General features: G+C 38.9%; 1 non-coding gene across 1 annotated transcript; it reads left to right on the plus strand.

Moving 5' to 3' along the window:
* The first annotated feature begins 9,040 nt into the window (after nucleotides 1-9,040).
* Nucleotides 9,041-9,147, plus strand: LOC122025873. The gene has a single exon (XR_006123897.1). It is a non-coding gene; the product is annotated as a small nucleolar RNA R71 (small nucleolar RNA).
* Nucleotides 9,148-12,875: the final 3,728 nt, after the last annotated feature.

Below are 12,875 nucleotides of genomic sequence, written 5' to 3' on the forward strand. Positions count from 1 at the left end.
AACATGCATCAGATACATAATAATTAATTAATTAATCTATTTGTGATTTAGTCATGGCCCTACTACGATCTTCTCAAGCCAATGAGAAGATCGAATGGTCAACCTAGGGTCAACAGCTTCTCCAAGCTCCTCCCTTTGACCACCTTGTGTTGCTCGTGCCCGCCTCGGAACTCCATCTCGTGTGGACCCTCCACTGCTCCAATTTGTACATTACAATTTGAAACTCGAGTTACATTCGAGTCTAAATCTAATTTACAACAAGAATAAAAGACGAGGCACGACGCGCAGGTCGCGAATAATAAAATAAATACAACACGCGAAAACACATCACGGCACGCAGGCCGTATTATGAATTACAACACAACCAATCATATTGGGTTTTGGGCCATGACTATCACAAAATTAATATATAATTCAAAATTATATATTTTCTTATTTTCTTTAATTTTAAAAATATTTTTTTACAATTTTACAAGTAAAATTTCCCGGCGGTCCCGGTTAGCGGTTTCGGGCGCAATCGCGGAACGGATCCCCTTGCGGGGCCAGGGGCAGCGCCCCTACCCGCGATCTAACCATCGCGAGGGTCCCATTGCGATCCAACAGTGCCCAAACCCGCTGTCCCAAAACGATTTGGGCCGAGACATTACCGTTTCGGAAAAATCTTCCCGACGGGTTCGTTTTTAGCGATTTCGGGTGTGATCGCGGAGCAAATCGCCTTGCGGGGTTAGGGGCAGCGCCCCTACCCACGATCTAACCATCGTGAGTTGCTCTGTTGCGATCTAAAGGCACCCGAGTCCGCTGTCTCAAAAGATTTGGGTCGAAACGAAGCCGTTTGGGAAAATTCTTCCCGATAGCCGAAACCTACAAGTGCCGAGACACTTGTGCTTCGCCTATAAGGAAAAATTTCCCATAAAAACATAAAAATTGAATTTTTACAGAAAATCACAGAAGTTTTGTTTTCCAAAAACCAAAAACTAACTCGTACAAGTCTTTGCACGTGGCTCTGATACCACTGTTGGGTTCGTCGGGCCGCGAAAACCGCTTTTTCGCGTCGTGGAAACCCCGAAGGACCCAAAGCCGTAGATCCGTGCAAAGATTCGTATACAAAATTCGAAAAACTATTTCTTGTACGAGTTCAAAAAATTGATCTACTACTTAGATCTACGAGGAAAAAGTGTTTACCCTTGATGCGCGCCCTACGCGAATCCCGCTCTTCCAAGGTGTTGCCGGATCTCAAGACCGTCAAGCGCCGGTCCTCTAGAAGTATCCACACGGACAACATAGGTGGAGAAAACCTCACACAAAGGTGTGCTAGCACCTTGGTAAGGTTCGGCCAAGTAAGGAGGAGAGGGAGAGGGAGAGCTTTTGAGGAAGGAGGAAGAAGATGCAACACTTGAATGAAAAATCAAATTCTCTTCACCCCCAAAGTGGCCGGCCACTCTCCATGGTAAAACCACCAAATTAATTGCATTAAATGCAATTAATATGAAACCATTAAGAGTTGTAACCCCCATGAGGTGGCACTCTAGGATGATGTGGATCAACACTATTGGTCCACATATTGCCACCTCACTAAATGACATGACAACATGTGTAACCTCCTCATTTAATGTGGGCCGGCCACATTAAATTCTATGGAGGCTTGTAACCTCCATGAGGTGGCACACATTGATGATGTGGAGCAATCCTATTGGTCCACATCTTGCCAACTCACTAGTGATGTGGCAAAAAGTCAAGTCAAACATGACTTTTTCTCTTCCTCTCAAATCAAGTCAAACTTGATCAAATCTCTCTCATGGTTGATCTAATCCAACCATATGATTCAAGCCAACTTAATATAATGAATCTAATTCATTAAATTAAGTTGATTTAAACATGAATCAACTTGAGTCCAACTCAATTAGCCCAATTTGGATTACTCTTAATCCAATATGATTCATCAAATGAATCTAATCCTCTTGGTTCATCATATGAACCAAATCTCCATCTAATTGTCCTAAGTGTGTGACCCTATAGGTTCTTGTAACGTTGGCAATGCCCTAAACCCATTTAGGAGCATAAGTAATGAGCGGTATCTAGCAACACATCATTACTACCCAAGTTACAAGAATGTTGAGATCCAACATCACCTTGTGACTACTAATTGTGACTCCTCACAAAATATGTGACATTGTCCTTCTATCCTAGACATCTAGATTGATCAATGTGAGGCATAGACCGTGTCATCCTCTAATCAATCTAAATCTTGAACTCCAAGTAGACTCACTCGATCAAATGAGCTCAACATCTAATGTTGACTCATTTGGGCATGGCCATGCACTTAGTGGTCTCACTCTATCAAGAATACCGATGTCGCTCCCGTCATATGGGAGGGATAGATCCCATCTACATCACTCACATCCCTCTACATAATTCGTTATATACCCAGTAATCGCCTTTATAGTCCACCCAGTTACGGGTGACGTTTGACGAAACTAAAGTACATAACTCCTTATGTAGGGATCCATGGTGACTTCAGGTCTAAGGACTAATAGTCATACTAATAGCCACATGAGAAAGTATATGACACTCATATAACGATCCATGATACTTTCTCATGGCGGGTCATTCAGTATACATTCTCTAATGCATACCCATGTGTCAGTTTGATATCTCTATATCCATGACTTGTGAGATCAAGTCATCGAGCTGACCTACATGCTAGTCTTATTGTATTAACATTGTCCCTGAATGCTAATACTCGACTAGGAATGATTTAGAGTAGTGTTCCCTATATCATCTCACTATCGATTCAACTAATCGATTGATATATGTATGAACCTTCTACTCAAGGACGCTATTATACTTAGTCTATTTGGCACTAATATAAATAAGTATAATAACCAAACAAATGCCTTTATTAATATACAAGATTATGATATACATGAGTCCATACAATCATCAAATGATTGGCTCTAGGGCTCTAACTAACACAGAGCCTACTTTACTCTGGCTCTGGTAGCTTGGTCATGCCTTTTAGCACGACCTTTTCTTTAGCTGGTTTCTTGGCTGTTTCATAAGGCATGGCCAGAGCCAGATTGACTCTTCCCACACGACTAGGCCGTGTCATTTAGCACGGCTAAAGAAGAGCAACTCTGTTTTTCATCTTTTGGGCCATGCCATTTGGCATGGCCAACTCTTCAAAACTATACCTTCATGTATATGGTCGTGCCTCAAGGCACGACCAAGTCTAACTTGGCTCTAGAGGATGGCACGTGCAGCTTCTGGCCATGTCTCAAGGCACGACTTCTCTCTTTTCTTGTGTTATTTCTTCCTTCTAGCCATGTCATTTGGCATGACCATGTCTTCTTTACTTCCTTGATCGTGCCAATGCAAGCGACCGCCATCTGGATCTTCATTTGGCTGCATCTCAAGACATAGCTAGACCCAATTTGGTTCTGAAATGACTTGGGCACTCCAATCCTTGCTTCATTTAATCTTCATTTGCGTCTTAAGCATCCTTTTCCACTGAAAACTGCTCCTAAAAGTGAAAACAAATACCGAGTAGATCTTTGGATGTAAAATAGTAATTATGCAAAAATATGATAGAAAAAATGTGCAAAACATATAGATCATAAACATGAAATATAAGTAGATGTGCGTTAAATAGTGTGAAATAGCATATATAATCTATGCACATCACACCACCAGACTTAAACCTTTGCTTGTCCTCAAGCAAACTCTATAATCTAGATTTATTAGCTAAAATGTGTATCCCTAGTGATTCTATTCAATTCTATCAATCTTACTGAAACTAATGGGCATAATCAAGAATGATCCACCATAAAGCCCATGATTGTTATCAAACAAAATTCTACAATCTAGAAGCATGTGTAGGAGTAAGTGTATCGTAATCTTTGGTAAATCAATTTAACTCTATCAAAAAATTTCAATAATGAGCATGATCATAAATGGATTTAATTTTCTTAAGAATGTGTTCTCCGTACGTAGTGCTAATCGTGGCCTAAATTTCTCAAGTTTCAATTCCTAGTTTTAATCAGGTCGTCATTGAACCATCTTTTCCTTTTATTCCCAGCAGCAAATACTGCTTGGTTCATCTATCTTAGATCTACCCAAGTTCTAAAGAATATGCTCAAAAATAAGAAAAATCTAATGTTCATTTCTCTAGTAACCTAACTTGATCTCAAAGGGGCAAACAACTAGTTTCTACTCATGACAATAAATTTTTTTCAATCCCTTATTTCATGCATTCCTTTTTTTTCAATTGCACATTTATAATGATGCAAATTTATGAGATTTCTATTTTTCCAAATGAGTTTTAATGTTTTGAGCATCAATCTAATAACCAAGATGTAGTTAAGAAATCACTATGGGAATTCAAGTACTCATCAAGTGTAATGAATCATGACTATTTTCAGAACCTTCAACTTATCGAAATAAGGCATGGTGTATAGAGATCCTTGAGCTAGACTATAATCAAATCCTTTCAATAAAAAACAATGCTCATGTCTAGCTATTGATGATAAAGAATATTAGATCACCAAACATACTAGGACTTATGACCTATTAACATGAATCTAAATAATAAACATGTAAAACATTTTTGCTGTCAAACAAATGATATATTAATTTTGTTCCATTGAAGATAGAAAAGATGATCAATAAATATATTGCAGTAAGTAATATAGCTCATGACCCCTAGATAATGATCATGCTATAAGTTTACTCTTAGACAAGTCAATAGTAATACTATGGATAGTGTAACTCCAAATGCCTCAACACATGCGAGAAAAAAAAGTGTGACAAGACAATTTTTTTTTAAAAAAATGCAACTATACATAACCCCCCACCCAGACTTGGACACTTCATTGTCCTCAATGAAACAAACTTATGGGGGTGGGTGAGGAAAAGGGTGTGGGAAATAGATAGGCCTATCACTTGTTGAAGATGAACCACCCGGAGGAGGTCTACTTCCTAGTGGAAATCATGGCCTTGGAAGATATCTAGGGACTCTAGAGGTATATCCAATAGTTTCATAATACTGGTATAATGCTGCCACCTACTGACCCATGATATCCATGGAGTCCATAAACTCATTCATTCTTCCTTGGTAAGTATAGTAGTCTCCTAAGAAATTGGATACTCTACTATAAAAATTATTCCACTTCTGAAAATGGTCCTGTACATATTAGAACTGATCATGAGTGAAGTCACAGTGATCCTCCAATAACTTATGAGAAATGTCTTGCTTCTCATGAAGAGAGTCCAATGATGTACGAAAAGCAAAGAAATCAAAGCTAGATGGCCCCGCACTATTGTAAGCAAAAGAATGTCTAGCCAGGTCAAAAAATCCGATCGGAGGCGGGCCTCTAGGTGAGGGATACTCGTGATGCTCTCTACGGGATGCGAAGCAACCAAGAATTGGATCCTTTATAATCCAATCTTTGGCGTTAGAATTGTTCTGCACTCAAGATTTGGTAAAGGGACAGCAAACCCTTCCCTTCTAGGAAAACTGAATTCATTTTCATCCCGACAAATTATTTTCATTGCTAGGCACATTCCAATGTCTATTTTGATATTTCCATGTATAATTTCTAGACTTGAAATGTCTAGTTCAAGATTTCTAGCAATGGTCGTAATGAACCCATCAAATACAATTGTTTCCAAGTTTCCCTTACCCGTTCTCTGCATAGTTTGCAAAAAAATGGAACCCTCCATCAAATTCTACGTTGTGAATCATGTCCAATATAGAGTAAAGCTCCACCTTTCTTACCACATCATCACTCTCACCTCTACCATAGATCATCTTGCTCATAACACGGGGAAGGTATCGAAAGATGGGGTTCTGCATATGAGAGGTTTTAGACCTAGATGGGTCACGGGGTTCACTTAGACCAGTGATCAAGTTTCAAAAGAAATTGGCACTATATCTGTAATGAAACTTACGAGATACCCCTGTGAGTAATCTAAAATAATTATTAAATTCATAAAGAGTCCAAAGATAATAATGATTCCTTCATCTAAAGCTAATTTGCCCATCATGATCATCATCGGAAGTGAAATTAGACTCTAAGGAACTTAAAAATTTGAGGATAAGACGTGGGTAGGTTGGTTCACTAGTGTAAATCAGTTCACTCCATTATATATTACCAATCAACCAGTCGACATCATCTCTTATTCCCAAGCACTCCATGGTTGTACTATCCATGTAATGTGTACAAACTAATTTATGGCTAAACAAGTTATCAAATCTAATCTTCCGATCTTCATTTCTAAGTAAAACACCGAATTCATTAGTTTTACCTTCGTCTTGAGCATGTCTCTTTCCATTTCCCTTTGCAAGCCCTTTCCTTCATGGGTGCTTTGCTTTTTTCCTTTATACTTCTTTGGATCATCCCCTCCATAAGATCCACCCAACCTGTGAATGTGTTTCATGATGTTAGACATATCAAAATATATCCAAGATGGGAAGATTTATTTACAAATTAGGGACTTACATCTAATGAAGAAAAGGCAAGGAGAAAAGAGAAAAGATTAGATCTAGATTTTTGAGTAGATAAAGGAAGAATTTATTCAAAGTTTACTCTTATTTGAAAGAGAAAGGGAAAATTTTTAGGGTGGGGAGAGTAGATCTCGTGTAGGAAGAAGAGGTTTTAGGAGGGAAAGAGTGTAGAAGATGAAGAGAAATGAATAGTGGAAGAAGAAGGGAGTTAGAGAAGGCTTGGGGTGTGATGCTATGGCCGTTGTACCCTAAGACATGGCCACGACTGGATTTATATCGCAGCCATGTGTTATTAGTATGGCTCTTGCCAAATGGCATGGGTTGTGCCAAATTGGCACTGCCAAATCCACATTTCTCCCTTCTGGCCGTGCCTTTTTGCACAGGTAGAGCCAACATGGTTCTATTCCTCCTCCCGTGCCTATTCCAAATGGCACAACAAGCATCTCTTATTGCTTGGTGCCCATGCTAGAAGGCACGAGCAAAGCCAAAATAGCTCTATTTTTTTCTTCTGTGCTCGGGCCAAATAGCATGGGCATGACCTTATTTGTCCCTTATGCCAAATGACATGGCCAAATTAAAAAACCTACAAAGTGTAAGTATGAAAGTATTAGGCTCCACAAAATAGAAAATAACAAAAGAAAAGAAAACTCTTGGGGTGCCTCCCAAGGAGCGCTTGTAAGCTCGACCATTGACACGGCTCAACTAAGAGCCTTGGCATTGAAAGGGAGGTGTTTCCCTCCACAGCCAGCTATGTTAAAAAAATGGTTAAGGCAAACTTGATGGTTTCCTACCAAAACTGTATCTTGCTCCCTCGGACTAATTGTTATGTTCGGGGGTTGAGTCGGGTGATATAAAAATTTTTCTTGCCTATCTTCTCCAAACCTACAACCATCTATGATTAACATTGAAGTATTTGAAGAAGAGTTTGAAATTAATTCAAAATAAGGATATGGTGAAGTTGGGGATAAGTTAAAGGTAAGTTCTTCTTTGCCCACTTTCAGTGATAGCTTGTGATTCTTTATGTCTATGTTTGCTCCAGTTGTGGCGAGGAAAGGCCTTCTAAGAATTATAGTGATGGTCCTCTTCCATGTCCAGGACCATAAAATCTATAGGGATGATAAAATTCCCTATCTCTACCTTCACATCTTCAAATATACTTAGTGGATATCTGCATGTTGAGTCCACTAATTGAAGCGCTATAGTAGTTAACTTCAGATCACTTAAACCTAACTTCTTACAAATGGAGAATGACTTGAGACTGACACTAGCTCTCAAATCACAAAAGGCTTTATCTATCATAATATCATTGATTTTGCATGGTATTGAAAAACTACCTAGATCTTGGAGCTTGGGAGGCAAGGCGTTCAAAAGCAATGCACTAACATCCTCCGTTAAAGTCACTATCTCAGACCCATCCTTCTTTCTCTTGTTTGAAATTATCTCTTTCATAAACTTATCAAATTTGGGCATTTGATGTAGAGCATCCAACAGAGGTACATCAATATAAATTTCTTCAATCTTTTCTAAAATTTTTTTAAACTCTGCATCTTTCTGCGCTCTGAGCATTCTTTGAGGGAATGGAATTATTTGAAGTTTAATTACAAGTGAAAGCTCTCTAACGTTGACAGTAATCTCCTCTTCCTCTTTGTCTTGCTCTGGATGTGAGAAAGAAGTAGACAGCTCTTCACTTAGATTAATTCCATCATCAATTGTAGTGGTCAGTTGGGATTACCCAAGGTCCGTCCGCTCCTTAGCTCAATTGCCTTGCAATGCTCCACGGGATTTATTCAGGTTTGCTAGTAAAATTCCCTTAAACTCTTGAGCAAGAAGAACTAACTATTTGAGCAACTTGATTTTCATGCATCTTGATATGTTTGTCTTGGTTGTCCATTCTTGCATTGTTTTGCTTTTCTGAGTTGTCCAACCGGATGTTCAATTGCTTGATGTCAAACTTCATTTCATTTTGGTTAGCTAATATCTCCTAAAGTAGTTTTTCAAATCGATTTGGTTGTGGATTTGACTGTTGCCCTGATTGTTGCCCAAAGTCTTGATTGATTATCTATGAGAAGTTAGGATGATTTTTCTACCCTAGATTGTAAGTATTGGAGTAAGGATTATTTTATCTTTGATTGTAGTTACCAATAGCATAACATTGTTCCACTTGAGAAATTTGCATATTGATAGCTCCAAAAGGACAAGAATCTTTTGTGTGTTTTGAAGCTCCACATACTTCACAAGTTATAGAAATTACATTTACAGGGCATGTATTCATATTCTCAAATTACTTTGATAACGAATCAAGTTTTGTAGTGATCAAATCAAGTGCATCAACATTATATTTTCCTGGTATTTTAATTGCTCCTGAACTTCACTCTGAGGCCCATTAGTGATGGCTTTATGCCACACTTTCAATGATGTCTTCTGCTTCGTCTAGGCCATTATTCATTAATGCTCCACCAACTGCAGAATCTAAGGAAACCATTGGTTAATAGTTGATCCCATTGTAGATAGTGTGAATCACAAGCCATTTCTCCAGTCCGGCCATGATGTGGGAAATCTCTCAGCATTCCCTTGAATCTATCCCAAGCTTCATAAAGAGATTCAGAGTCTGTTTGCTTGAAGCTTGTAATAAGATTTCGAAGGTGTGTTGTCTTACATGGTGGAAAGAACTTGTCTAGGAAGACTTGCTCACATTGGGTGTTAGTTAGAGCCCTAGAGCCAATCATTTGTTGATTGTTGTATGGACTCATTGTATCATATTCTTATATATAAAGGTATTTGGTTTTTGGTTATTATGCTTACTTGTATTGGTGTCAAATAAACTAAGTATAATAGCGTCCATGAGTAGAGGGTTCTTACCTATATCAATCGGTTAGTTGAACTGATAGTGAGATGATATAGGGAACACTACTCTTAATCATTCCTAGTCGAGTATTAACATTCAGGGACAATGTTAATGCGATGAGACTAGCATGTAGGTCAACTCGATGACTTGATCTCACAAGTCATGGATATAGAGATATCAAGTTGACACATGGGTATGCATTGGAGAATGTATATTGAATGACCCGCCATGAGAAAGCATCATGGATCGTTATATGAGTGTCATATACTTTCTCATGTGGCTATTAGTATGACTACTAGTCCTTGGACCTGAAGTCACCATGGATCTCTACATAAGGAGTTACGTACTTTGGCTTCGTCAAACGTCACCCGTAACTGGATGGACTATAAAGGCGATTACTGGGTATGTAACGAATTATGCAGAGGGATGTGAGTGATGTAGATGGGATCTATCCCTCCTATATGACGGGAGCGACATCGATATTCTTGATAGAGTGAGACTATGAAGTGCATTGCCATGCCCAAATGAGTCAATATGAGATATTGAGTTTATTTGATTTACTGAGTCTATTTGGAGTTTAAGATTTAGATTGATTAGAGGATGACACGGTCTATGCCTCACATTGATAAATCTAGATGTCTAGGATAGAAGGACACTTGTCATATATTGTGAGGAGTCACAATTAGTAGTCACAAGTTGATGTTGGATCTCAACATTCTTATAACTTGGGTAGTAATGATGTGTTGCTAGATACCGCTCATTACTTATGCTTCTAAATGGGTTTAGGAGCATTGCCAACGTTATAAGAACCTATAGGGTCACACACAAAGGACAATTAGATGGAGATTAGGTTCATATGATGAACCAAGAGGATTAGATTCATGTGATGAATCAAATTGGATTAAATTGAACTAATTGAGTTGGACTCAATTTGATTCATGTGTTCAATGAGTCTAATTTAGATTATGACTCATTGAATCAATTTAATTAAATGAATTAGATTCATTATATTAAATTGGCTTGAACCAAATGGTTGGATTTGATCAACCATGGGAGTTATAATGTCATGTTTGACTTGACTTGAGAGGAAGAGGAAGAGTCAAATTTGACTTGACTATTTGCCACCGCATTTGTGAGTTGGCATTAGGAGGACTAATGATGATGTAACACATCATCATAGTTGGCACATGTGTGTGCCACCTCATGGAGGTTACAAATCCCCTCTTTAATGGCCGGCCACATTAAATGGAATGGGGGTTACAATTGTGGTCGGCCACTTATGGTGTGGATGAAAATTTGATTTTCATTCAAGGCATTCATTCCTCCTTCTTCCTCTCTTCTTGCTCTCCCTCTCCTCCTCCTTGGCCGAACCATCTAAGGTGCTAGCACACCTTTGTTTGGTCTTCTCTATCTAGTTTGTTCGTGTGGATACTTCTAGAGGATCGTACACTTGACGATCTCGAGATTCGGCGAACCGTTGGACGAGCGGGATTGAGAAGGGCATCGCATCGAGGGTAAATTCCTTCTCCTAGTGTAGATCTAGGCTTTAGTAAACTCGTACATGAAATTTTGTTTTATAAACTTCGCACGGATCCGGTGGCATGGGAGATTCGGGGTTTCCGCAACGCGAAAAAGCGATTTTTGCGGCCCGAAAATTACAACAGTGGTATCAGAGCCACGTGCGAAGTCTTGTACGAGTTTAATTTATATTTTTAGAGAAATATCAGTTCTGTAAATTTCTGTAATTTTATGGTTTTTATGGTTTTTATGGGTATTTTTCTCGTAGAAGCGAAGCACAAGTGTTTCGACACATGTAGGCTTCGACTACTGAGAAGATTTTTCCGAAACGGCAAGGTTTCGCCCCAAAATGTTTTGGGACAGTGGGCTAAGGCGCTGTAGGATCACTAAGGAACACTCGTTTTGGTTATATCGCGGGTAGGGGTACTTCCCCTGGCCCCGCAAGGGGATTCGATCCACGATTGCGCCCGAAAACCCGCTAAACGGGACCGCCGAGAATTTTACTCATAAAAATTGTAGTAAAAATTATAGAAAATTATAAAAAATTCTTAATTTAGAATTATGTATTATTTTGTGATAGTCATGACCCAAAAGGCCCAAATTAAATTTGAAAATTGTGTTGTAATTCATATTACGGCCTACGCGCCGTCATTTATGTTGTGTGTGCTGTATACTTGATATGCGACCTGCACGTCATGCCTTTCTCCATTTATTCTTGTTCTAAATTAGTTTAGACTCGAATGTAACTTAAGTTTCAAAATTTTAATGTACAAAATTGAAGCCGTGGAAGGTCCACTCGAGACGGAGTTACGAGGAGGGCGCGAGCAACACAAGGTGGTCAAAGGGAGGAGCTTGAGAAGCTGTTGACCCTAGGTTGACCATCCGATCTTCTCATTGGCTTGAGAAGATCGTAGTAGGGCCATGAATAATCACAAATAGTATAATTAATTGCTTGTGTGTGTATATTTGATGCATGTTAGTAAAGTAATTAATTAGCGCCTTAACGATTAGATTAGATCTAAATCGTGTACAAGATGCACCCTACGATTAGATTAGATCTCAATCGCATCAACTCTAAAATGCCTACCATGCCGTGATACCTATCACTACCTCGATCACATGTGTTGTTAAATCTGTCAAAGCAAAGCAACACATATTATCTTGGTAGGGTACGGAGGGACAATCTTGGTCCCGCCTATCAACGCATGGGTGAGTAGAGACTCAATTTGATTGAGTACAACTAGTTAAATATAATCGAGTTTAACTGTAGGCATTCTTCCAACGGTTGGAAAGATAGGACATAAATCATATTTATATTAATTCTTGGGCATATTAGCCAAAGCTAACTCAAGTTTTAATATAACTGCGGATAATGATCATATAAACAAGAGTTGCATAGAGATGTAATTGGTAAATCGTTACCTACCGATCATACTAAATCTTGGGTGTATTAGCCAAAGCTAACTCAAGGGTTAGTATGATGTGGATCTTGTCCCACATGAACTATAGAATTTAGTGGGAACATCATTTAATTAAAGACCTAATTAAATGATTACTAGAATATGATGTTTATTTATTTTCTGCATTTTCCTGTTGTAGATAACCATGACATCAAACACGAACACCTTCTCTCTGTGTTCTGTCCTTGACAAGGACAAGCTCAACGGAGCAAATTTCCTGGACTGGTACAGGAATCTGAGAATAGTTCTCACCCAGGAATGTAAACTGTACGTTCTGGAGCAGCCCATTCTGGAGGCTCCAACTGCCAATGCCACATGAGCAGACAAAGATACTTACAAGAAGCATCAAGATGACGCATTAGATGTATCATGTCTAATGCTCACGACCATGAGCTCTGAGCTTCATAAGCAATATGAGTTAATGGGTGCTTATGATATGGTTGAACAACTTCGTCAACTATATCAAGGACAAGCGCGGCACGAGAGATTTGAGATCTCAAGGGCACTATTTCAGTGCAAGATGTCAGATGGGGCTCCCGTAGGTCCATAT

Source organism: Zingiber officinale, chromosome 9B (assembly GCF_018446385.1).
Source record: "Zingiber officinale cultivar Zhangliang chromosome 9B, Zo_v1.1, whole genome shotgun sequence".
In the NCBI taxonomy this organism is placed as follows: domain Eukaryota; kingdom Viridiplantae; phylum Streptophyta; class Magnoliopsida; order Zingiberales; family Zingiberaceae; genus Zingiber; species Zingiber officinale.